This window comes from Desmodus rotundus, chromosome 4 (assembly GCF_022682495.2).
Source record: "Desmodus rotundus isolate HL8 chromosome 4, HLdesRot8A.1, whole genome shotgun sequence".
NCBI lineage: Eukaryota > Metazoa > Chordata > Mammalia > Chiroptera > Phyllostomidae > Desmodus > Desmodus rotundus.
Genome location: NC_071390.1, coordinates 108,228,440 through 108,255,589, shown reverse-complemented (window position 1 = coordinate 108,255,589; position 27,150 = coordinate 108,228,440). Strand labels below are relative to the sequence as shown.

The following is a 27,150-nucleotide window of genomic DNA, read 5'->3' as shown; positions in this document are numbered from 1 at the left end:
AGGGACAGCCTCTCCAGCACCTCCGTTCTCCTTCAAGGGATAACCTGACGCCCTTGGAGTTTTCAGTGGCATTTGTTCTGAGCTCAGTGCCTCTGGGAGGCACCCCTGGCAATCTGATGGGCGCTGTCTGCCAGGCCCAGGCCACTTCTATGGCACAGACAGACCATGACGGTCCATCTTCTAGGCAGTCAGCAATGATTCACAGAATGACAGGTTTGAATGGACAGAGGGAGTGTCTCTGTGTAGGCCGAGAACATTCTGTATGGGATGCAGATGAAAGTGCCACTTCTCCTCCCAACAAAGCTGAGCCCATGGGCAGATCTGTCTTTACCAAGACTCATTCTGTTCATTGCTCCCTTTGCCCAACCTGATTGGGCATGCATGGTCACCCCTAGATAACATGTGTCCACAGGCACATGGCAGAGAGAAAAAAAGGCATAGTATGGAGTGTCTGCTTTCCTTCTCCTAGGCTGTCAGGTGCAGTTCCCTCCGCCAAGCCTTGGGGGTAAGTCTGCAAGTTACGGGGTTGGTGGACAATTAAGACTTTTTTCCTCTGGGTGTGACATTCATGGTTGGGTAGGTGTCCAGTCTGGTGAGAGCTGCTGTTGAGCTTCCTTGTAAGGCCAGGTGATGACAAGCAAGGGCCCCTGGACTCCTGTGCACTAAGGACAAGTGGGATCTTGTCCCAGCTGGACCTTGTGACTGGACTCCATGCTCCCGTGAGTCTGGTCAGCCTTACCCTTGTGTTTGCCTGGAGCAGAAATGAGATGAGCGGACCCATTCCAGGTCTCTGCCAAGTAAAGAGCAGAGAAACAGGCTAGGACTCAGGCCCAGACCCGGGCCTCCTGCACAAGCTACACAACTTGTGGGGGCTCAGTCAAGAACTACAGTAGATTACAGCTCAGGAAAAGCCCTGGCGCTGTCTGGTTCTGCGCAGACTTGTGTGAGGTGAAGCAGAGGTGAGTCAAATGCCTTTGGAGGAGGAAATGACTTATCACACTGACCTTCCTTACCTGCACATCCATCCGTCACTTGCCGAAAACAAAAGAGAGCAAGAGAGAAGACAGTTTTGCAAACTCTTTGCTACAAACCTCCTTTTTTTCTAGGATTTGATGGAACTGTTGTGGCTGGTGAGCCTCTGTGGGGGAGCTGGGGTATCTTTTAGCCAATTCAGGCCCATTCTCTGAGGTCTAGGAGTTCCCTGAAGACAAAAGACTATTGTCTGTATACTTTCCAAGATCCCTTCTCCCATGGTGTAACCTCGCTCTTCTTGGGGGTGGGGGTGGAGTCACCTTGAAGTCAGAACATGGTTGCCAACGGTTTGAAGACCCTGCTGCATGGTGAAGTAGCCCTTTATAGGCTTTCACGATGCAACACTTTGTGAGTTTGAACCCCAATTTAATCCTGTGCCCAGGGGTTCTTGTCACTGCAATTACAGCTGTCCTAGGTCGTGGACTCTGGGAAGGCAAAGGGCTTTCTGTCTAACTGCTTTGGGTGGTGGTAGCCCTGCACCGTTCACTGCTGCGGGACAGGGATTTCTCAAGTCATACGTGTCTTTATCTGTTATGATTTTATTTGCACACTTCCTAAAGGTTCTTAGAGTCCTAGGAAGTGAAAGGTGGAGGGAAGTTTGCATCCTCTAAACCCTTAATCTCTAGAAGAGGAGAGTGAGGACCAATGTCCACGACATGCCCAACTTCACAGAGCAAATTCACTGAAAACCAGGACAAACCCGTTTCTCTGTGGCTGGTCCCTTGTGTATTTTAGTCTCCATGAGGCTAGTTAATAATAATTAAATTTTTTATATGCTGTTATGAATAATACTAATGGCATAATTCTGAACATTACTCCTTAAGTTTGGGTCTTAAGTCCCCATTGCCTGACACTGGTGAAGTTAGGTTTAATGCAGACTGAGCTTCCCGACCTGGTTTGCTCAGACAGTGACTAGGCGTTCGTATTTTGGGGAGTAGACTTTTCTCTGTGACCTAGAATCTGGATTTCTATCCCTGCTCTGTTCTCATGACGAAGGTGGGATTCCATCTCCATACAATCTGTGAACTGTTCCACTGCAGAGAGATTGTCATCATTCCATGTCACACCCCCGATGGTAACACAAAGGGCTGTAATTGATGTGGTTCAGAAACCAGAGTCCCAGCAATAAAAACGAATCCCTCATGACAGTCTGCAATGACGTGCCTGCACCCAGCGTCTGGTTTTAATGGGAGTGGGAAATCACTAACAGATGACTGTACCGTCCATAGGGCTGGAGTCTGTAGCCTTCCAGCTAAAGCCACGTCTGATGGCAGCTCATAGGCCCCACATGTGCCCCACAGACGTGGGTTATTTACAGGATGCCTGGAGCGCGTGGTGCTCGATGTATCACAGCAGGGGCTGCGTGTGTGACGGCTGAGGTCATGGTTTCTCATTTCAAGCTTTAGAGACATTCAGTTTTAAACCCCCCTGCGACTCCACTGGGATTGGCTTTCAGAGAAGAAAAACAGCCCCCGAGGTCCTTTCCTGTCCAAACATCAGTGGGTTCACCACTTACATCAGTTAACCCGTTGGGGTGGAGAAGGTCCTGCATCCTCCAACTTGCTCTGGCCGATTTTGCCTTTTGGAGGAAGAGGACATGAGTCACGGTGACTTACTATGAACTCACATGTGTCTAAGGCGTATGCGCCCAAATCACAAGGCACAAAAACTGCTAAGAAATTACATCAGGGCTCGGAAACAGACATTTTGGGGCTTTGCAAGAGGCCTTTGGGTAAATCTCTTTCTAGCAGTTTCCTCATCTGTGATATCAAAGTGGTGGTGGGCAGGGTGGGCAGACCAGATGGTTCCTTCATCCCCTCCAGCTCTTACTGCAGGCAAGGCGACGAGCGTATTCAGCTATGTATTATGTGACTGTTCAGTCTACATACTGCCTCTGCCAGTGTGGACGCTGCCTTGAGGTCAAGGGCCACGTCTGCGTGCATGTGGTTATTATTCTAGGTCTTCCTGCCCTTGTAGGTTTACTACTTTTGAACCAAAGAGATTAAATAAGAGGCAGAGAGGTAATTAGAAGTATTTTAAATACACCTCACAGTGCACACTCTCTCACAGATGTGCACTAAGGAGAGCAAGGTGCAATGGGAACAATAATGTGAATGATTGTGGCATGGGCAGAGGGGATGGCGGGTAGAGAGGCCTGCCTTTCTTCATACTGAGACGTCCAGGTGGATGATACATCCAGGGACGGTGTGACAAATAATGGTCATCGTTTCCAAAGGTAACTGTTTCCAGCCCACCTGCACACAGAGTCATCGTTGTCACCGAGACACCTAGGAACATGGGCAACAATAGCACAATCTAAGATAAACAATGGTAACAAATGACAATTTAGCAAAACTTTGCTCATACAGAGAAAAGACTTAGAGGGGCATTGTTACCGTGGGTGAGAATATACATGACTTATACTTTATCCTGTTTGTTCATTTGAATTTTCTGAATTTTCAACCATAAACATGGATGAATTATTTTGGTAGTGAAAAAAATTTAATCTCATTTAGTTGTTACCGGTAATTTAGAAATGATAGAGCCAGGGTGGGAGGTGGGGATGGGGGACATCTGCCTCCTGGGTGGCCAAGGAGCAATTGCTGCAGGTGTGGCCTGGACGGGCTCTGGGACAGACCTTGAGGGAAAGGGGTTTCCTGCTGCCTCCAGCGACATATCACGCTTACTCTTGCTCCCTCTTCACTGGGATTTGGGCGGTTCTACACACTCCTTCCCCCCGAAGCAAAAACTCCTGATTTCTGGCATTGATATCAGCACCTCACATAGAAACACATTTCTTCATCCATCATAACAGTCAGATTTTTCTGACATGCACGCCTGGGTGAGTTCTCCGTCCTTTTACAGCATTTCTGAAGCATCCTTTGGACACTAAACTGTATTCTTTCTTGTGCTGTCCTTGCACTATTTCAGGTTCATTTGTCAGCTAGCCTCCCCAAATCTTCAAGCAAGCCACTTGAGAGGGGTAGTTGTGTTATCTTCCTTTTAAGTACCTTTTTTTGGTTGTTTTTGGCTTTATTGAGGTATAGTTGACATCATGTTTATTGAGATGTAAACATTGTGTAAGTTTAAGGTATACAAAGTAGTGGTACTATGTATGTATATATTGCAAAATGATTATCACAATAAAGTCAGTTAACTCATGCAAAAATATGGAATGCCTCATAATTTGTGTCATCCTTGCACAGGGGCTGTTCTCTTCTTCTCTAGATTGTTCCAATGTTAGCACTTATTTCTAATGGCCTCACTTGGTGCTTCATATACATCTAACAATGAGATATCAGTGCAAAATTCAATGGTGATAGCATCCTGCCTAAATTCTGGGACTCTATAAGGACTTCAAGGCATCCTGGACGATGTTCGCTAAATATGACAGAAAAGAAGTAGAGTTCTGCATGTGGGGCTGTGACACTGTTAGCAGGCAAAATATAAGGGAAAGGCATGAAACTGCAGTCATCATATGCCACCTGTTTGCCTTTGCTTCTGCCTCCTGGGTGGTCAAGGAACAGTTGTTGTGAGTGTGGCCTGGAGGGGCTCCCGAAACAGCCTTGATGGAAAGCACAGCCACAGCTATGCTGACTCCTCCAGGAGATCCGCTTATATAATAAACAGAATGGGAGGGATCCTTCCGAGGCACAACAAGCAGGAACACAACCCAAGATCCCGTGACAACACAGCTTCAGGCTCTGTCGATAGAAGCTCCTAGACGTGGTGGCATTGCGAATTGGAGGCTGTGAATCTCAGTCACACTGCAAAGGATGTGACTGCCGCGGTGTGTGTGTGTCCACAGGCCACACAAGGGCTACAGCCAGCCTCCCCTCGCAGCTGGCCGAGCTCACGGCTCATTCATCTCCCACAGCTGTCAGGGCAAAGAACAACAGGTGAAAGCAGGCCTCGCTCATTGTTCCCAGGAAGCCTTTCGCTACGCCTGCTACCCCCTCTGCCTGGCCTGTGCAGACCTCCAGCTTAGAGCTTTCATGCTGGGAGGCCAGCTCTCTGAGCCACTGTGACCCAGAAAGGCTTCGTTCCAGAGCCAGCCCTCAAAAGTTGTCCACGTCTGGGCCTGGGAAGCTGCTTTGGGACCTCTTCAGGGCCAGGATGAAATGCAGGGACAGGTGGGGACAGTCCCTGGGGAGCTCAGCCAGTGGCCCTGAGAGCGGCAGGTCAGGGAGCACATTCCACTTCCAGGCCAGAGCCTCCCTGGCACCTGCCAGGAAGCCTGAGGCACTTAGTATTTCAGTTGGTCAGCTGGTCTCCCCAAATCTTCAAGCAGGACACTTGAGAGTGGTGATTGTCATCTTTTCTTTCTAATGGGTTAGTTGGGTACTTCGTTTTTACATATTCAGCATTGAGAAATGACTGCAAAATGCAATTGTGTTTGAACTGCACTAGTAGCATCCTGCCTAAATTCTGAGAATCTGTAAGATGAAGACTTCAAGCCATCCTGGCTGCACTTGGCTTAATATGACAGAGAAAGAGAACATTCTAAATGTCAGGGCACACTAATGAGGCAAAATATGCAGAAGTAAAGAGGGGGTATGATAATGAGTAGATACGAGTAACAGTGATAACAGTGAGGTGGGGACTGGGAATAAATTTTGGAGAAGGGAGGCAGTTGGGCAGGAGTTGGGTCCCCAGGTCGTGAGAAGAATGATGCTAAATAATAGAAAGCAGGGGTGAATCTAAGCTTGGCATCAAATCAAACTTTAAGTAAAACCTGTGACTCCTAGCTGAAAGGCCTGGGGCTGGTTGCATCCGAGTCCAAGCAGGCCCTTTCTGTGCACAGAGGTCTCTGCAGAAACAGCCTGTGCTCCCTAAAGGCGGGCACAGGAGGAGCCCATGGAGCGGGGGCGCTGGGGCTGGGGCCTGCCACTGGGTGGACAAGGCTTTCTTCTTCCATCCCGAGGGTTTTCCCCTCTCCTTATGCTTGGTCTCCCCAGTCCAGATGGCAGTCCCTGGTCCTGTCTGTGCACAGAAGGAGAGCAGTGAGATGGGATAGCTTTCCCCAAACTCTGCTCCACCAGTGTTAGAAATTCCTGGCATCAGCCTCACTCCTCATGGAACTGTTTAAAAAGAGGCCATTTAATTACGCTGCTGAAGTCATCTGAATGGGCAATTAGCAAGCGTCCCTTTATTAGATTTTCTAGTCTGGAAACTGTGAAGCCATCATTTTCCATTCCCCTCCGCTCCCCTGCACTCCCCTCCCACCTCTGAACCTCTGTTTTGTGTCCTGTGCTGAGACTGGGGTCTGAGTTCAGTTCAGGCCTCTAATCTTCCCTAAGGCCTGGACAGTGTTGGGAGCTGTGATTTTCCTTTTCTAGAACTCTTTTAAAGATTTAAGTTATTTATTTTTAGAGAGAGGGGAAGGGAAGGAGAAAGAAAGGGAGAGAAACATCAATGTGTGGTTGCCTGTCATGCGCCCCCTGTTGGAACCTGGCCTGCAACCCAAGCATGTGCCCTGACTGTGAATCAAACCAGTAACACTTCGGTTCACAGGCTGACACTCAATCCACGGAGCCACACCAGCCAGGGCTCCTTTCTGGAATTCTTGTAACCACTCTTATTGTAGCAATGGCTGGTTTGCTTCTTCCTACTCATTATGCTGTAATGCCATTCATTTTTTTCTCACATATTCTATCCAACTAGAGGGTAGTCCCATTTTGGTCAAGGTCTGTGTCTCATACAATCAAAGCTTTGGGACATCTGAGTCAGAGTTTCTCAACAGTATCACTAGCTTCTGAATTATTATCATGAAACTGCCAATCAAGGCAACACAGGCCAGGTGGTGGGGCATTTCCTTCTCAGACATGGCCGGTCCTGGGGCTTGGGGATAATAGGCGGATGCTGGGGATAAGGCTGAAAGAGTGCTTGCTCCAGGGCTATCACAATTCAGGGGCTGGACCATGCCCACGCAACTGGGGACAGGCAGGAACTACTGGAGCTGACTCCTCTACGGCTGCCCCAGGACCTCAAGGTGTGGGGTGGGGGAGCCAGACTGTTACAGATAATGCTTTGCAACAGAAGAACCTTTACATCTTGGTTGTTCCCTATGGAACCCTGTGCCAAGGAAGCTCTGTGAACCTCAGGCAGGGCTGGGTGGTGGGCACAGGCTTTTTAGCCAGCAGTCTGGGAGCCGCCCGGAAGGCCTCAGGAGGAGGTGGCTGGACAAAAGGTACCATGGCCACTAGAGCCTCACTTGGCATGTCTCTGACCCGCTTGCAGGGCAGAACCTTCCCCTTGGAGTCATGGCTTGCTTGCTCTGGTCACCTGCCACCGGCAGGAGGTGGCTAGCTAGGTGGTCCTGCAGGCTGGTGAGATGCCCCCTGAAGTCCCACCACCTCTGCCTTTTGCTCCCTCCTCTGGCTGCCCTGGCATCCTCCTGAGCTGTTCTCTCCATCCCCTCCCTGTACCCAGTGCCTCCTGAGTCACCACACAAGCGTGGGGGAGCTGTCCTGGCCGCTCAATAAACGAACGGGTTTCAAAATAGCTTTGCTAAGCCCACTGGGGACACCCAGTCTCCTGCCTCTTGTTGACCCATTTCTCCATCACATAGTCCCAGCTGTGCCCATGGGGAGGCTGTCACTCAAAGGCCTGGAGTGCATGCTGACCCTTCATCTAGGGCACCTTCCCAATGTCCCTCAGGTTCACTTCCCTGGGCCAACTTGCTGTGTGTCCCTTGGTTTTCTAAAGGGAAGGTGGCTCTTTCTGGGAGCATTCTGGAGTCTAGCTGAGGAGATAGACTGGGGATCATTTCCTCCCACAGAGAGGAAATATTTGCTAAGTTTTGGGTGGGCTCTCATTGGAGTGGAGAAGGAGAATAACAGGGCCTGTGACCACAGGATCCTCATTGTGACGTCTGCCTTTACTTACACAGCAGCAGGGTTCCACAGGGCTGAGACTAGGGTGCGGCAAGCAGGGTTCCCTGGGCCCCAAATTTAAAGAGGCTCTCACTCAAGTTTGTGCAGTTCCCTCCTCATGTCCCTCAGCTCCTGCACAGTCACCTCACGCCACAGCCTCGTGTTCAAGGGACAATTACCTGGGGTGAGCCAGGGTGGGTGCCATTCGATAGATCGCTCTCTGTCCTGGGTTTCTCATCTGGGAAAGGGGCACAGTGACCCTGCCTGTCCACTTTGCACGGTTGCTGTGAACACATGACCTGACACTTGATGGGGCACATGAGGTGTTCGCAGCACCTGCAAAATGTCCCACCTTCCGGAAGGGGACACAGAAACAGTCCAACCCCAGAAAGAAGCAGCCGGTTAGCTGACTGTAGAGACTCAGAGAGCAGCGGATGGTGACTATCCCCTCCTCATTTTCCCTGTGATCACATATCTATCCTTGCCCACCAGCCTCGATAGCAAGTCTGTGGGAGGAGAGCACCCAGCCTACAGAAGGGGTGGGCTCCCATTTGCTGTGTTCTTCAGGACAGACTTTGCTCTATAAACCTTAGGGGCTCCCAGAAAAGAAACACCCATGTGAGCTACACATCACCCTCACCCCTGAGCAGCAATGGGTCAGGGAGTAAACTGGAACCGGGACGGGGAGACGCATGTCCCCCACCCCGAGTGACACAGACATGAAAGCTGTCACTCCTCCCACAGAAACAGGGTCGAGCACGGTGCAGCCTGTGCTCCCACAAGTAGGTGCCTTTCATGGGAAGAGGGGCTGTGTCACCTAGAGGTGCCCCCGCTGTCCTTTCCCAGCCCCATGGGCTCAGGTCAGGCAAAATACTGAAATTGTAACCGGGAGCCAGCTCCTGTCCCCTCCCAGCTCAGCATCTCCGGTGAGGATGGGTCACCACAAAAGAGCAAAGGCTGCTTTCTGAGCAGCAGGTCCCGGCAGAGAAGTCCAGAGGCAAGTCTGCCTGGGGCCTGGAAGAAACACTTTCTGTGCTGCTGCCAAACTTCCTCAAAGAACAATGAAGAGAAGGTACTGTTTTCAGCAGGGGAAGCTGGAAGGGTGGGGTGGTTGCAGTTCCTGGAGAGGTCAGGCCGAGGGCGGCAGGGAAGCTGCCTCTACTGCTGGAGCAGGCATCGCGCTGCTGCGCAGCCCTGCGCAGGACCCCTGGGACACCAGTCGCTGTCGCTGTTCTTGAAGCACTCGGGCAAGCTGTAGGGGTAGCAGCTCCTGTGGAGAGGAGCCGGTTATTCCTGCTCTCCAGGGCCACAGTTCCCCACAGTGGCGTGGAGGTAAATGACACTGCCTGGTCACTGCTGCCACTATTGTTAAGAGCATCACAAGCATTTGTTGGTTGCCTGCAGTACCCACTATAAAATGTTTTTATGAAGCCACTATCTACGCATCCTAGAAGTTTCCAGGATACTTATGGAAAATGCAGAGTAGCATGGTGGAATGAAGGGCAGCACGGTGGGTTAGACCATGGACTCTGGAGCTCGCTGCCTGAGTTTGAATCTTGACTCTACTACTTCCTGGCTGTTTACCTTGGACATGTTACTTAACCTCCCCGCGCCTGTTTCCCCCTCTGCTGTTAGGAGGATTAAAGGAGGAGGCACTGTTTGCGAAGCTCTCAGAACAGCGTCTGGTGAAATAAATAACATAAGTAAAATAAAAACGTGGCCACAACAGATGGGAAGAGACCGCACTCAGTTTTTCAGATGAGGTTTGGCAGTTACCCAGCATGCATTTTGTTTTTTAAGCCTAGTTTCAGTTGCTTCAAATCTGTTTTGGTTTGTGGGAGAAGCACATAGGAAGGAATGTGATTCCCAAACACACTTGAAGACCACGGTCCTGCCTGCCTCACAGCCTCTGTTCTAGGAGCAGTGACCTACATTCTTGCAAAGCATCGTGTAGTCACTTCTCTGAGAGTGAGGGTTCCAGGTTCCCCAAATCAGCACTGCCATGTTGGTGAGGAGAAATTCTCAATGAAAAAGGTCTTGGCTGAGATAGTGTGTGGGGATGATTATAGAGAAATCTTGTAGGATTTGATTGAGAGTAGTGTTTTCCCCCTCTGGACAAGCAGATGTTTATATGATGTTGCATCCCCATTGGGTGTTGGCCCCTCCAGACTTCCCAAGACCCAGAGGGGAAGAAAAACCACTAGCTAGGGAAGGGAGATAAAGATGGTGGCTTCCCAGGCAGAGAAAGACAAATACCACATGATTTCACTCATACGTGGAATCTAATGAACAAACTGAACTAACAAGCAAAACAGACAGATTCATAGATGGAGAACAGATGACAGCTAGTGGTGGGGGAGCTAGGGGGTGGAGAAATTGAGCAAAAAGGAAAAAGGACTCACAGACATGGACAACAGTGTGGTGATTACCAGGGGGAGGGGGATATAAGGTGACTCAATGGTAATGGAAAAATACAATAAAGATTAAAAAAAAGAGAGATGGCGGCTTTCCCCATCCTTTCCAGGACATTTGGGTGTGGAATTGGGGTGGAAGATGTGCTTTCCTGACATCCACAGAGTGACCCTCAGAAGAGTGGGTCCTGTGGACCAGCCAGAGGAGGGACGGCCCTCTCATGAGTGGGTCCACCAAGGGCAATGTGCAGGCTGGGGGCTTATAGCCTGAAGCTGTCCTGGTCCCCCTTACTGACATGGCTTCCTGGGTGTGACCCTCACACTTATCTCAAGAGTGGCCAGGCACAGCCTGACCATATCAGGACAACAAGGAGTTTGGAGATTGAGTTGTCCAAGCATATTGAGACTGGCTCCACATCCAGAATCTTTGGCCCTCTAGGCAAAAATAAATCATCAAGCTTCTAAAAGTGCACAGCCAACTCACTAATACCAGTAGCAACCACTTATAAGCATTTACTGTGTGCCAGGCCTCTTCTAAGTGTTTTATGTAGAGTCATTGGCTCAATCCTTGTTAACCCATAGGAGATAGGGGGTGGGGGTGTTATTGTCTCCACTGTATAGATGAGGCATCTAACACACAGAGAGGTTTCGTAATTTCCTCAAGGACACACAGCTTATAAATACTAGAGCTAAGGTTCAAACCCAGCTAGTTTGGTTCCAGAATTCTTGCTCTTATTAATTATAAGAGCAATATTAAACTGTTTCTGAGTTACATGATTACATACTAACATTCTAAAAACAATACTGAAGGCTGAATTCCAATCCCATCAGCCCTCTGAGCTTCTAAGGCCTACACACTTTACCTGAGAGACTGCCAGCCACTACACATGTAGGGAGCAGGTGACCACAGGCACACAGTGTGTTCCGGTGGCATCTGTTCTGTAAAATATTATGAGTGTTTAGCATGCCTAAGACAATTTTTGTGCAGCCAAACTTCTCATTACTTCAACCTGATAAAGTCTCCTTTATGAATGCACTCCAGTTGTCAAAGCTCATGGGCTCTGCCTCGCAGCTTTGTGTCACCTGTGAGTCTAAAAGCATGTTTGTTTGTTTTTAAAATTTTTATTGTTATTCAATTACGGTTGTCTGCATTTTCTCCCCATCCCTCCACCCCACCCCAGCTAATCCCACCTCCCTCCCCTGACTCCACCCTCCCCCTTGATTTAGTCCATGTGTCCTTTATAGTAGTTCCTGTAATCCCCTCTTCCCACTGTCCCCACCCCACTCCCCCCTGGCTATTGTTAGATTGTTCTTAATTTCCATGTCTCTGGTTATATTTTGTTTGCTTTTTTTCTTATGTTGATTATGTTCCAATTAAAGGTGAGATCATATGGTATTTGTCCCTCACCGCCTGGCTTATTTCACTTAGCATAATGCTCTCCAGTTCCATCCATGCTGATGCAAAGGGTATAAGCTCCTTCTTTCTGTCTGCTGCGTAGAATTCCATTGTGTAAATGTACCATACTTTTTTGATCCACTCATTTGCTGATGGGCACTTAGGTTGCTTCTAGTACTTGGCTATTGTAAATTGTGCTGCTATGAACATTGGGGTGCACAGATTCTTTTGGATGGGTGTTTCAGGGTTCTTAGGGTATATTCCCAGCAGCGGAATTGCTGGGTCAAAGGGCAGTTCCATATTTAGTTTTCTGAGGAAATTCCATACTGTTTTCCACAGTGGCCTTAAAAGCATGTTTTCATTGAGTCACTGATTAAAACAATGAAAGAACAGGACTGGCCAAGACAACTTCTTCAGTTATTATTATTTAATCAATGACATATCAGTCCCACTGTGGACTTGCATCCAGCCCATTTATGCAAAGGGTGTCCTAGCAAAGTTCCTCACACAGGCTCCTCCAGCTGCTTCTCTCCTAGCAGAGCTGCTTCTGTGGCCCTCTCTTCACCTTCCCTCCCAGGTCCTGTTCCCTCCCCTCACTTGGGAGGTCCTTGGGGACAGGTTTTGAAACTAGAGCTCCTGCCCAGCACCCGCCTTTTGTCTTCAAAGCCAGCAGAGCAGAACAAACCTGCCAGAGATCACATTACAGTTTGAGCTTTGGGAGGCCAGGGGCCAGCAGCAACTGTTGCCAAGGCAACCAGTGGTGCAGAAGAGAGCAACAAAAAAAGGCTGAGGCTCTGGACACGCCTCTGGGTCACAGAGTTGAGGGGAGGTCAAGGGTTGGGCCAGGTCCACCGTTCAGGAGCAATTGTTTCAAGTGTCAAGTGTGGTCCCTCTGCTGGCTCTGCCCTCCAGTCCCCCAGCAGAGTGCCCTGTGATGTTTCGACAGGTGCACCTGTGTTGGCTTGGTCAGGGTTCAGGGGCCAGGGCTCCAAACTCTAAGTCAGGGGACTCTGTCACTGGAAGAGTGACAGAGAATAATGGAGGGCACCTAATGCCTCAAACCACAGTTTGGGTTTTTTGTAATTTTGTAATTTTGTAATTTTGTAATTTGTAATTTTTGGTTTGCTGAAATTTGCATTAAATTGGATATTTTACTTTGCATATTTTGCATTATTTAGGAAGGCTTGTTTGATTCATATGTATACCCTTTACCTCCATGGAAATGCTGAAGAACAAAGTGTACACATATGCACATTTGTACATATGTCTGCATGTATGTGTGTTCATGTGTGTTCATGTGCGAGTGTGTCAGTGAGTATGAGATTTCGAGTGTGATTGCGTGTTTGTGTGATCTGCACTAGACGTCTGTGCCTGTGTGATTGTGTGTGAGCATGTCAGTGCCTACCTGTGATGCATGTGTTTCCATGTGTGCCTGTAGTATGCACACACACACACAGACATGTACAGACAAGGCAGTGTGGCAGAAGCCAATGTGGCCTCAGAGCCTCGGATCTGAAGGTGGCAGAGGAGGAAACAGGAGATGCTCTCTGCAAAGGCCGAGTAACCCCACCCGAAATGCTCACATTTCAGAGAAAATCCAGGAGAGCAGGTCTCGGCTCTCCCCCTCTGCACAGCCCCCCACCATACCCACTGAGGAGAAATGGAAACAAATGTCTGGAGGGAGGCCAAGAGCAAAGTAAGCTGTCTGGCGGAGGCTGTGGCCTCTTCAGAGGAGAAAACAGGGGTGGAGAAGAGAAGGAGGGAGGGAGGAGATGGACAGATACCAGCAGGCCTGAGGGCCTGGGGCACAAGGAAGAGGGGAGAGGGCAGTGGGGGCACAGCAGGCAGCACAGCCCACTGAGGCATGGGCCTGGCTTTGCCTGAGCTGCTCCTGTACCCCCTGAGGCAGAGACCACCCTGTCCTCATCTGACCGAACTCAGTTCCAAGCAAATAGGGCAGGGGACCATTCATCAGAGCAGGGCATTGCTTGGAGGCCGGTTGCAAACAAGGACAGCTGTCCCTTCTGACCCTGGCCACAGCCACTGACAAAGCAGTCAGGGAGGCCCATGGTTCCTTTGAGCAATGTGCATGAGCTCAGGCACTGGGTCCGGATTTCAGTTGGAGGGTGTTGGATGTGAGAGTGCAGCGTGGAGAGAAGCTACGATAGGCAGGCACCTCGTTAGTGTCCCTCTTGTAACTTTTACGCCAGTTCCTTTCCCACAGCTCTTCCATCTTCACCATGGCTGTGCAAGCTGGCAGCCCATCCTCCAGCCTGGTGCCTTCTGTGAGCATATCCGATTCTTGTGAAGATTATCCTGTGAATCCAGACTCTCTCTGCCAGCCCTGCTTTGGGGGCCACCACACTGCCCCTGGGGGAGGGGGTAGCCTTATGTCAAGTCACACTGAGCATTTAGATGAATGATTTGAGAAACTGAGGTGGTTTCCCTTTAGGGAAGGATGCACAACAGCCTGCGTATGAATCATTTGCCCCATCAGTTTACAAGGGATTGAAAACAGCCTTGTAAGGATGAACACTTACCAGGAGAAAACAGAAAATTCCTTCTCTAACTTGGGAATGCATGAAGTGCTCTTTCCTGCTTTTCATGAGCACAATCCTGTCATTAAGGAGGAACATTTTCTCTCATTTTTTACTTATTTATTTTTAGAGAGAGGAGAAGGGAGGGAGAAAGAGAGGGAGAGAAACAGTGATGTGAGAGAGAACCATCAGTTGGTTGCCTGTTGTACTTGCCCTGACTGGGGACTGAACCTGCAACCCAGTCATGTTCCCTGACTAGGAATCGAACTGGTGACCTTTTGCTTTGTGGAACAAAGCCCAACCAACTGAGCCACACCAGCCAGGACAGAGGAATGCTTTTTATTTATGGGTATTTATGCTTCCTTCCCTCAGCACAGATATTCAAGAATGATCTCTACTAAAAGAGACATCACTTACTGGGCCCCTGCTCTGTGGGGAGATGGTAAGACACAGTCCCTGACATCAGGGGTCTGCTGGGTTGGGACAGAGACCAGTTCTGTGCTGACAGGGGCCAAGGGAGCCAGGAAGAGAGAGTGTCATGCTGACACAGGGCTTACTACCTGCTTCACACACACTTGGTCATCTAATCCAATGGACATCAACTTTTATAAATGAGGAAACTCAGGCACAGAAGTCTTAGAGCTTCCAAAACCCAAAGTCACATGGCTAGTGAACTAGATTGGAGGCAAGCCATGCTCCTAAGCACTGCCCCCTGTGGCCTTGTGGAAGTGGAGGGCCAGGGAAGGTTTTTCAAGCAGAACGGACAGCTCACTGAGGGTCACAGTGGGAGGTGCTCTGGAGGAGGCAGGCATGAAGAAGGGGGACGTGCGTCGTGCATGGGTGGGCGGGGGGACGGTGTGCCACCACTCCTGATGTGCAGCGTGTGTGTGGGCAAAGGCTGGATGAGAGGAGGAAGTGTCTGAGTGTCTGCCTGGGCTGGCTGTGTGCCTGAGAGTCTCCTAACCTGTGTCCTTCTGGTCACAAGACATTTATGATTTCCTATGAAACAGCAGATTCTGCTGAGCCGCCAGCTGGGCATGCTGCCTGAGCCCCTGGGATCCTGAAGAATACGCCAATTATTAACCAGGTGGCCCCCTGGCTAGGAGGCTGAGGTTTTGCAGGATCAGGGAAGAACCACAGGGCCGTGATGGGAAAGAGGCAAACTAGCTGGTGTGACCTTGGGCAAGCCTCTTTCTCTCTGCCTTGGGTTCCTCGTGTGTGGCACGGTGACAGTAGCAGTGCTGGACTTGCAGGATTGCTGAGGGGACTGAATAGGTGTGAGCAAGAGCTGTTCTTTCCAGGTGTTGAGTGGTATTGCATTACCAAGGTCGAATACTGGTCCCCATCTTGTTTCTGATTCTTATCCAGCTGGTGATACTTCCATAACCTCTCAGCTCACCTCAGACTTCTCCAAAGTCCCCATTGGTCCCTTATGCTGAGAGTGAGACTAGTTCACAGAAATCTGGCCTCACTGGGGGACATTCAATCACAGAGCCATGCCCAGCCTTCCTATTGGCTGTGGTTCCTCAGCTGGCTCTGCAGCAAGCGTGGGTAGCCCGGAGCTTTCCTCATCAGATAATAAAATTCCTGGTATATTTCTCAGGCACAAGAACACCATGTGCTGGTCACTGCAGGGGGAGAAGCTGCATGGTGTCCTCAGCCTCCTCCGGGCTGACCTCAGAGCTGGGAGGAGAGGACTCATCGGGGTGAATGTCACAGGGTGGGTACACGCTGCAGTAGGTTCAGGCGTGCCCGGAGGAGAGATGTTGTTCTAAATGTGACAGGCACGGAGTCAGCATCTTACACCAGCGATGGGGCCTCTGAGGCACATTGGAGGCCAGATTTGCTGTTGGGAGCACTTTAAAAGGCCCCTGTACATCTGAACCACAGCTGATCACCAGGGGTTCCTGGTTGCACAACAAAACCATCTGCTACTGCTGCTGTGAACATTTTCTGAGCTAACACACAGAAAGCTTAGCACACACAAGCTCTGGGTTGAACACTCATTCATTTTCCCATCTCTCTGACCGGGAAGACCCGATTACACTGACTTAAATACCTACATATTCCACTGGCCTTCAAGTCCTCTCCTTCCTGCTTGCTCAATTGTCACACAATTCCTGTAAAGTACCAGTCACATGATAAAAACATCTGAGATGCAGTGCGTATTCATAATTACACGTCTCAGTTTATTTTTGGCTAGTCACTTGCTCGTTGCATAGTTTCTCTCCCTTCATGTCTAATTTCTGTTGGGGGCCCTGGCCTCAGGTTCTGTCCTTGTTTAAGCAGCATTTGTGAGGCAGCTGGATGACTCAGTGGACTGCCATTTGCATGGCCTCAGTGATGTATTTAATCTCCCTGAACTTTAGATTCTGTAATGCAGGCAGGCGTGGCACAACTAATCAGGTCCAGACTTTGTGGGCCTAAAAGCTCCATGAATAATTGCTCTATACTCACGTCCCAGGGAGAGGCATGAGGAAGAAGTGGAGTGCTTGCATGGAGAAGGGATGAGTGGAAGAGGGAGAAAGTGCTTGGGCCCATGGGGACCGACCCACAAGGAGGCCCAGAGAGACACCTTCTACCATCAGGGTCTTGTCTGTTTAAGGGCCAGGCTAACCTGAGAGTCTGGTTACTTGTTCAGAGTCCTGAAAAGACATAAAGGTGACAATGAGAGAGAGGTTAGAGGGCTGACATGTCTCCCTTAAGCCTGGGAACCCTTGAGCCCCTACCTCCTTGCCCCCCGCGCACACTCTCAGGATCTCCTGCCACGGACAAGGCCCAAGCAGACTTGCAATTCTTTGGAAACCTTGATCACTGTCCTCAAAAAGGCCACTGCTGTCCTGCCTTCCTCCTCCTCCTCCTGGGGGAAGGAGTTGGCACAGATCTTGCTGAGCTGGCTGTCCTCTGAGGAACCTCTCCCATTGCTCCAACCCAATTTCAGGAAAGATAAGAGCAGTTCCTTCTGCAGGGGAGGAGGGGGGTTTGTCTGAGCCCTCTCCCATTGCCTAAGCAGGTGTTACTGAAAGAACTCTGCTAGGTGGCCTGTTCTTATCAAGTCCATGGCCTGGAGCAGGAGAAGTAAATCTCGAAGGAATGCTTTCGGGATCTGTGGTTATTCTCCTTTCCCCCTGCCCAGAATCTACTGTTAAGGGTGCATTTATCCAGGACTTTGTGAACCTACACATGGGCCCCAGGTGTGAAACCAGATGTGACTACACCTCTACAGGTGTAGTGGGCAGAAGGAGCTCTTTCTCCTTTGCTCTCAGGTCCTACAGGGTTTGTGAAAACTTGGGCCCTGGTATGTCCACAGCTCGAGTTCTTCTTTCTCTGCTTTGAAAAGCCCAGGCACAGTTAGTGCTCAATAACTATCAATAAACTTGTATCAAATCTCTAAAAAAGCATTAATAGCTCTGATGTCCTGACTCAGTCCCCATTCACCTAAAGAGTATAAGTCCAGTTCATACTACATGTAAGGTGTTCAATTGATATTTGTTGAATTAATTCTGCTCCAAGAATTCTTCCCTCCAGCCCTGCCACCTGAGAGTGACAGCTGCCAGCCAACAACCTATATCCCCTGTGGTCCTGAGAGCAAAGGCTGTGACTTAGGAACACAGGGTCCCCTTGGACAAGGATGTTGGTCTTTGTACAGGAGGGACCTGGCACTGGGCCTGGGAGACAGTTGGTTTGCATGTCCAAGCCTGGAGGGTGCACATTCCCCACAAGAAACACTCCACCCATGTTTACAAACAAGAACAAAACACGTTGGTGCAAATGCATGAACAAAAATGCAATGATCTGTGAACCACATGTTTATTAGTAAATACAACTTGACCTGCAGAGTGATGTTCATGCATAGCCCTTGCACTGCTGAGAGGTTGAACAGTTTGTCCTGGATCACACAGCTGGTAGAACAGAGATGCTTCATTGCCTCTCCCCAGATCAGATAGAGACAAGAACAATACAGTCTTCTTGCCAGTTCACACTAAGGTCAGAAGTTACAGAAGGGGGGAAGACAGGAAAACATGGTAGTGTGTCCCCCAGCAAAAATGGCAGCTAAGTTTACCAGGATGCATGAGATCCAGACTAATGCCACACTAAAGGGGAGAGGGTTTTGCAGATGCTCATTCCAAGTCCAGAATTCCAGCTTACCCTGAGCACTTCCTGTGTGTAGAATGCTGGCTGGACCACGGCTCTCTTCCAGCCAAATGCACAATGCTAGAAGCCAGAATGAGAGAGATGGAGGAGCTTGAGGCCAATTGAAAAGGAGAATTCAACTCAATTTAGTGAGTATTTATCGCATACTTACTGTGAGCCAGCCAGGCTTGGTGCTAGGCACCGGGCACCTGAAAAAGTAAGGCAGGAATGGTTGGCAGGGCAGCGAGGGAGGTTGACCAAAGTCAAGGACAGAGAATCACAATGCAAAGTTCTGGGCATTTGGTCTCATCCCAACATGGACCTGTAGTCCTCCTGGTGCCATCAGCCCAAACGGGTTCTGAGCCCCAGCCTGAAACCTGTTCCAGAGCCTGGAGGCACCTGAGGCTGTCTCCCAACCCATCGTGTGTGATGGAGAAAGACGAGGAGTAGGCAAAAGCTCTTGGCCCACCGTCTCCTCCAAGGCTGGCCTGGCTGTATCAGCAGCCAGTGGACATCATGTCTGTGCTTGTCTATGAAGAAAACATGTCATCACTCTTCCTGTACCCTTCACTTTAAGTGGGGGATCTGCTCCTTCTAAGTCTGTGGCCCCCACTCTGCTCCTAAGAGGGCAGGGAGATTGTCAGCTGCACGGAGCTTGGCCCTGACACATGACACCCTTCCTCTGAGTATATTCCTCATTCTGGTCTCTCAAGCAGCTCTCCCCTCTCCCCGACACTTCATCCCCATGGCTTCTTCCACCCTGGCCTTCACACAGTGTCCCAGGCCCTCAGCTGAGATACCCAGATGGTTCTTCTTCAGATCATCGGGTAGGACGTTTTCCTGGTCCCAACCTAAAGACTGTTCCCAAAGGTTTAGGGTGGGGCCTGGAAATCTGTGTTTTGGGAGAGTCCTGTGGGGTCCAGGCCACCACCAGGCTGAACCCTCTGCTTGAGGATACACTTCCCATGCTGGGCTTCTAAAGTGAGCACGTTGCTGGGCTGAGGTTCTAAGGTGAAGTGTTTTTGAGAAATTTTGCCTATGAAATTCTTCTTCTGGGGAGAATTGTGATCATGGTAACATATTAAAGATTGAATGGACCTTGCCTTGCCTGGGTGGCTCAGTTGGTTGGAGCGTCATTTCATGCACCGAAAGGTTGCAGGTTCCATCCCCAGTCGGGGGGCATGGAATGCATATCGGAGGCAAGAGATTGATATTTCTCTCTCTCTCTCTCTCTTTCCCTTCCTCTCTCTCTTAAATCAATAAACATGTCCTTGGATAAGGATGTTTAAAAAAAGGTAGCATGGGCCCTGACAACAGATTTCCATCACTTAAAGAAGAACATAAAAGCTCATTTGAGAAGCAGCTGAATACACACCAGTTTTTCTGGAACTGGTGTGGGAAGTTTTGCTCCAGGCCTTTTCTTACTTCTTCCCTCCTTTCCATCAAAACACACCCACTGTGCGCCTATCCTTGGTATGGGTGCCATGGGTGGAAAGGAGGAAGGACTAGAGAAATGAGTCCTGGGGAATTTATTAGCTTGTTTACATATTCCCAACTTCACTGAGAAAATAATTCTGTGATCCAGTGAAAATATTTGTTTCCATTAAGCTTTTGAACTGGCGATCCTAATACTAGAAATGGCAGATCTTGAGACTGGTGGGGAAGAGATTTGGGGGAAGGTAGGCTTTCTGTAGCACAGAATTCATGAATTCATCTAATGAATAAACCAACGGTCAGCAACCCGAGGTTGACTGAGTGACCACTGTGTGTAAAGAAACCTGCAAGGCCCAGCTCAAAGTCACACCTCTGCAGCTGAGACCCCAAATGTGGCTGGATTAGAAGTCAGGGCTCCTGTTAGGTGTGATGTTCAAAAGAGAGGAGAAAGGGGCAAATCAGTCCTTGGCACAGCAGAAGAGCAGGCTCGGGTTGGTGGAGGTCTCTCTTTGCAGATTCCACCTTAGGTCACCTTAAATGGGCCCATTTGAAGGGGTGCCAAGGTAATTGTTACAGTGCCTGGAGTCAAACTGTCTAGCTTGAATCTGGGGGTCAGTTTGTGTGCAGAGGTGGGTTATTCACCCTTGTGTGCCTCGGTTTCCTCAGTGGGGTTGTAGTCTGGATTAAATGAGATAATGAATACAAGGTGCTTAGAAAAACACCTGCTATATATTAAGTGTTAGCCATTATTACTACTGGCGTATTGTGCAGTCGATGTAGAATTTATGAGGATATGGGCACCTTTGTGCTGGTGGTCAAGCTGTAAAGCACACACCCAGACAACAGCCTCTGTGGAGAAAAACATGGTTGCTCTTGGGGTCACAAAGCGAGGATTTGAGGTTAGGGTTGCAGGGGACTAGAGACCTAGTTCCCCCAGTAGTGACCGGCTCCCTTATGCATCACCTCATCTCTTCCTGCCCTGATTCACTGCTCAGTCACTACCCTGCTCCCTAGAATCACTTCCCAAAATAAACCACCTGCCCTCAGCCTTAGGCTTTGCTTTCTGGAACAAATCCAAGGTAAGATAACAATAAGAAAAATTTGGAAAATAAGAAAATCACGACAGCAATCATTGGCACCCAGGTGTATGTTGGTGTATTCCCTACTAGTCTTTTTACTTTGAATACACATGACAACGTAATTGCCACATAGATGGTTTGGCATCTTACTTTTATAAAGAAGTAAACCTTTAGTGTAAACATTCATTAAAAATGGTTTCTGATGATATCTTTTATTGGCTATTTGCAGCATAATTTATTTAACCATTGCCCCATTGTTGAAAGTTTTTAACAATTAGTGTAAACAACACAGGACAATATCATTGTATATACTTTTGTCCTTATTTCTGATAATTTCCTAAGAATAGTTCCTTAGAAGTGAAATGACTGCATTAAAGGCCTTGAACATTTTATTTTATTTTATTATTTTATTTTTTAATTCTCACCCAAGTATATATTTATTGATTTGAGAGTGAGAGGAAGGGGGAGGGAGGGAGGATGAGAGGATGGGGGAAAGAGAGAGAGAGAGAGACATTGATCGGTTGCTCCCTGTATGCTCCCTGATCAGGGATCTAACCCACAAACTAGGTATGTGCCCTGACAAGGAATCTAACTTGAAACCTTAGAGAATGATGCTCCAACTAACTGAGACCCCCCCGGCTAGGACAAAGGCCATGGACATTTTAGAATTACTATTAAAAAAGAGAAACAGTGCGTAGCCTCCCTTTCCACAGGACCAGATACCTTTGCCTTGTTTGGGTTCCCCTCTTTGACCTGACTTGCTGCCACCTTCAAGGACCTGCAGGTGGCATCTTTGCTTGGACTGGGGTGGACACAGAAGTGAGAAGTGGGGCACTGTCATCTCCTACAGTGGGTGGCTGCTGTGGAATTCTGACCATGACCAGAGACACCAGCTGGGGCTGCAGGCCCACCGTCCCACTTCTCATGGTTCTCTCAGTCACTCCCTTCTCCCCAGCCCTCCTTTCAGATGCATGGTTGGCCGGCACCAGTGGTCACTCACACCACTGTGTGGGCATCATTCTGGATGGCTTGTCTCCTGTGTGGAAGTCTCCAGTGCTGGTGGTCCCCACCCAGGTCTTTCTTTGGAGCAAAACTTGTTGAATTCCTTCTTGAACCTTCTTCAAAAAATTGTTCTCTTTTGAGAATTTGCTCCTGTGGGCCCTCTTGACATACATTGTGTGAAGTCCCTCAGTGTAATTATAACCTCACATTCCCAGGCTGTCATTCTGAGGCCACATAACCCATGGTCTCATTCCCAGGGTGGGACTCGGCAGCATGGAAGAGTAGCGAGGAGGCATTCACCCTTGGTGTTTTGTTATGGGGCTGCATGGAATGAGACAGGGCCCAAAGGAGGGTTCCAGGCTGTGCTAGGTGGTGCTCTGGGTCACTGGACCCCTGGCTCTCTATAGCTCTCACTCTGTAATATCTCTGGCTAGTTGTCATCTAGAAGAAAACTTAGTGCCTGGGGCAGGGAGACTGAAGCTTTGAGGGGAGAGGAATTCTGAGCTAGGGCCAGGCCTGGACACTTTGGGTTGGGTGGCAAGGCCTGATTCCTGCTCTGTCCTGTGTTTCAGAACCTTCTCCCAGGCCCAGTTACATAGGCAGGAAACCTGTTTGCTCTTTGACTTAGAGGGAAGAAAACCCTTTCCCCATGGTTAATTTTATTATCCCCCGTTTCTAACAAAAGACTCATTTCATGAGTGTCTGCCTCACATTTGGGTGAAATGCCTTGGGGCCCCTCTAACAGAGGCCACATTCAGGGGTGTCATAGGGTTGTCCCCCAGAGCTTAGGTGTTGGGACTCTTTCCCTTTTCTACTACCCTTCCCGTCTGGATAACAAGGACTTGACCTTCTGGTTTGGAACTTAAAGCTGCCCCGGGCTATTCAAAAAGGAATACAGGCAGGAATTTTGATGAATCTCTGGAAAGTTGTGTCCATTCTGCAAAGTAATCCACAGGGCACACAATGAGTGGGGAGTAGGCAGTCCTCGCCAGTGGCACTGAGGACAGAGAGTGTACCCTCAGTGGGATGAGCGGGTTCCCCTGCATGATCAGACTGTGAGCTGTGGGCATGAGCTCAGTTCCACTGTGGCTTCCTGGTCTCCAACTCTATCCTGGCTGCAAGGGATGAGATTCACCAGATCCGATCCCTTATCTCAGGCCCCTCCAATGTTTCCCACCCCATCCTCTGTCCCCTCAGGCAGGGACCATTTCCAGGGTTGGGCAGCCAGGTTTCCCTCTTGAGTTTCTGGCTTATTGTTATAGGGCAAGCCTTATGCCTACTTCCTTCCATGCCTTCCCCCTTGATTATCAAGGAGCCTTTTTCTCTTCTGAAGGCGACTCACCTCTTGGAATTAATCAAAAGTTTCGACTTTCAAAACTGCTGTTTCTGAGTTGGGCGTCAAGAGGCGTACTGGAAAGTAAGAAAATGGACCATGGGCAGTTCTTCCTACTTGAATTCTTGTATAAAAATCTGAACCCTCTTTGAGGCAAAGTGGATGACTCTGATTAACTAGGCTAAGAACCTGTACAAAGAGATGAGGGGAAGACGGAAAAAAGATGGACAGTTCACCGTCACATCTTGTGAGAGAAACTAACATCCGGAGTACCATCATCATCTTGATGTAACCCCACCCCTCTCCCTCCACAGTTCAGGGGTATTTTGACACCTCTCAGGTTCACCTTCGGCACTCTCCCTGATCATTTTTTCTATTTTTCTACAGGATCTTGACATAATAAAGTGTACAAAGTTATATAGGGTGATGGATTCTTACATATGTATACGAAGGGTGACCCCCCCATGTATACATATTTTTATTTATAAAAAATTGTGTATTTACCCTTACATGTTTAAACTTCAGTCACCTTCAATAGCCAGAGAGGAGTGGGGAGGGGACAATGGGGAGAGGGGTTTTCAGGAACTACTATAATGGACACATGGACAAAACCAAGGGGGAGGGTGGAGGCGGGGGATGGAGGTGGGTTTGGCTGGGGTAGGGTGGAGGGGTGGGGAGAAAATGCAGACAACTGTAATTGAACAACAATTAAAAAAAATTTAAAGATAAAAAAAAGTATCTCCATTTGATGCAGTACATCTATCAAGACTTTTTCCCCACTGCTCAAAACAGTTCTTGAAATTATTGATTTTGATGCCTTTTAGTGATTCTGCTGTTTTTTGTTTTATCTCTTCCATATCAGGAAAACTGTTTCCCTTTGAGGTTTTTTTTTCACCCAGGAAAACAAACAAACAAAAAGTCGCTTAGGGTGAGATCAGGTGAATAGGGAGGGTGGGGCACAGGGGTCATGTTGTTTTTGGTCAAAGACTACTGAACACTCAGTGCAGTGTGGGCAGGTGCGCTCGTAAATCACCCCTTAGGAAATGGGCAAACGCATTGAAAGAGTCTTCAGAAAAATTCCCTGAAGCCTAATGTAGCCTCTCACAACAATGCCAGCTGGTACACCAATACAAATGTGTTCCTAGAACATTCACCTAGCAAGGGAAGCTTGTACAACAAGGCACCCACCTTCCAGAAGGTAATTCTGGTTTTTTGTGGGTCCTTCCTTGTATACCTGTGAAATCACCATTTTGATCAAGGTTTAGAATATTCCACTGATCATTTTAGATTTGAGCAACAGACCTCATTATACCTGGCAAGTGACATTAGGAATGACCTCATCTTTCAAGAGAGAATTCACTTCCCACACCCATAGCAGAGGTGTGGTTTTACTATTTAGGCTCATTATGGCCATATATTCATAAAACATGTGATAGCATTCATATAACAAAACAAAATGTGCACACACATCAGTAGAAATTGATATTGGTATTATTTAATTAGCTGAGTCTCTTAAAACTATTACTTAAGGAATACAAGGTTTGAACAAGGTGGTATATTCCCTTATCACTGACTAAATATTTATAGAGGAGTACTTTAACAAAATTTATTTAACTCTATACCTTCTGAGTACTTTTTGGCTCACAAGTATTTTTATAATATCTTGGGGAGTCAACTGCAATATGTTTCTCTCTCAGAAGATACAGCAAGGTTGGCAAAATGACCTTGATTCATACCTGTTTTTTGTGGATTTATGGCTAGCTTTATTTTTGAGAAAAATCACCCACCAAAGCAGTTTGTGATCATGAGTGTGAGAAAAATCTTCAAAGTAGTTTTCCTTATAAGTAAAATACAGTTTCTTATTTTTAAAAATTTTTATTGTTATTCAATTACAGTTGTCTGCATTTTCTCCCCATCCCTCGACCCCACTCCCAAAATACAGTTTTTTAAAAAAACACATATGGTTAATGGTCTTGTATTATCCGTTTTGTACTGTGCGGGGACCCAGAGCAGCTTCCATTTTATCATTGGAGGAGCTAATGCCAAAGGCAAGTTACCTAATTCCTGCTCCAGGAAAGACTCTCCTGCCTTCCCAAAGCTCACTTGTCACAGAGTTGTCCTAGCTACAAACAAACAAACTGAGGGAGCACTCATCAATGATGATGATGATGATGGTGGTGGTGGTGATCATGGGTGAATGTTGAGCTCATCACTGCTGTGACTAATACAATGATGAGTATAGCCCCTGCCCAGGGGCCCATTCCTAAGGGAGATTGATGAGGTGGGGAGGGTTGCCATGGTGATTGCCAGCCAACATAATGAAAGAGAAAAGAGAAATTTGGTTTAAAATGAAATATGAGTCTTAAAGGGAGAAAGCGTGGATATGGGAAAAGCTGGGGGAAAGGCAGTGGGAGTATTTGATGGCCTAGAGACAGGGTCTATCACATAGTTATGGAAACTTGGCCTTTAAAATAACTGGCCTGTGGAACAGAAACCATAGCCGTTAGACGGCCATCAAAGTGAGTCGGAGTGAAGTGGTGCCCTGAAGCTAGATGAGAAATCGGCAGGCATGTCCCCGTCTTTTGTGTTAGGGTCCATACAGTTTTGTCCGGATTGAATTTGAACACATGTGTATTTCCATCTTGTGGCTTTTCTGGAAATGTAACAGGAAAGCCCACCCCTGGTATGTCCATTCTCCTTACTGTTGGATTCTCATCACCAGAGGCTCTTCACCTCTTGTCAGGCTAAAGATCGCCTGGGCCTCCTCACCTTCCACACTGTAGGAGATAAAGGAACCACAATCACCCCAGAGAATGGATTCTCCTGGCTTTGTTTCCCTGCTCTTCTGCTTATCCTCCAAGAGACAAGTGAGAAACAGGTATGGGGAGAAGGCATCTGAGGGGCCTGAAGGACCCATGGGTGCAGGCACCAAGAAGTCCAGGGTGTGGGTAGTATGTCCCCAGAGAGCATTGGTGAGATGGGGGTGGGGAGGAGGAAGCTGGATGTGTGAGGGGTCACTGAATAACCGGAACTTGGTGCTGCCTTAACAAATAGTGGTATTAGCAATAGGTTCCCCCAGGCAAGACAAGGAAGTCCTGGGGCCCCTCTTGGACAACAGAGCCAGTAATCCATGAATCGCGCAGCAAAGTCATCAGCCTTGAGGATAAACTCTCAGAGATGAGTAAGCACTGGACCATGGTAGGGATGGGGCCCCCTCAAAGGTCTTTTCCTTTACCTTTTCCTGATTTATCTGTAGAAGTTAAGCTCCATTCATTCCTTGGAGAATGGTCTGAATCCCTACAAGCTCACCCATTCTCATCTTCATATCTAGAACCGAGTCTCTGCCCCCAAGACACAGGGTTGTTGGTCAACACACCCCTATCTATCCTCCTCCCCGAGTACATCCACGTGCCTCAGAAGAGAGGAGGAAGAAAGAGTTAGGCCTTTGCCTCTCACCTCAGAGGTGTCTCATTGCACCAGCCTTCTAAAGCCCATGACTCCACCCTGAGTCACGCCTTCTCAGCCAGACACCCCATTCCATGGCTTCATCTCCACAGACAGACTCCTTAATTCTCTTTAATCTGCATTGAGGGTTCTACCCTCAAGACTTCATCCCTTTGCAAAGGCTCCACCTCCTAACACCATCACTTTGGGGTTAGGCTTCAGCACATGAATTTTGCGGGGACACAGACACTCGGTCTACAGCAGGAGGGAAATAGAGCAGCAATTACAGCACAGCATGACAAGGGCTGTGCAGGTCACACAGGATCACCCACTAAGGAATAGCATTAATCCAATGTTGGAGATCAGGAACCCTATTGGAGAGTTGGTGTTGGTGGGCACAGGCAAAGCAAAGAGTGGGTCCCAATTAGGCCAGAGCAGAGGTGCCCTTAGGGGAGGAGAGGAACCAGGGAGGA

At 48.5% G+C, this 27,150-nt stretch overlaps 1 long non-coding RNA gene and 1 pseudogene across 2 annotated transcripts; one reads left to right on the top strand and one right to left on the bottom strand.

Annotated features, from left to right (window-relative positions):
- Window positions 1-4,196: 4,196 nt before the first annotated feature.
- Window positions 4,197-4,290, bottom strand: LOC112296466 (U6 spliceosomal RNA; annotated as a pseudogene).
- A 4,583-nt stretch (window positions 4,291-8,873) lies between these two features.
- On the top strand, window positions 8,874-26,137 carry LOC123478553 (uncharacterized). Of its 2 annotated transcripts, none has more exons than XR_006653778.1 (3): window positions 8,874-8,979; window positions 23,234-23,317; window positions 25,956-26,137. It is a non-coding gene; the product is annotated as an uncharacterized lncRNA (long non-coding RNA). The 2 variants fall into 2 exon arrangements; XR_006653779.2 differs by lacking the exon at window positions 8,874-8,979 and adding an exon at window positions 13,326-13,410.
- Window positions 26,138-27,150: the final 1,013 nt, after the last annotated feature.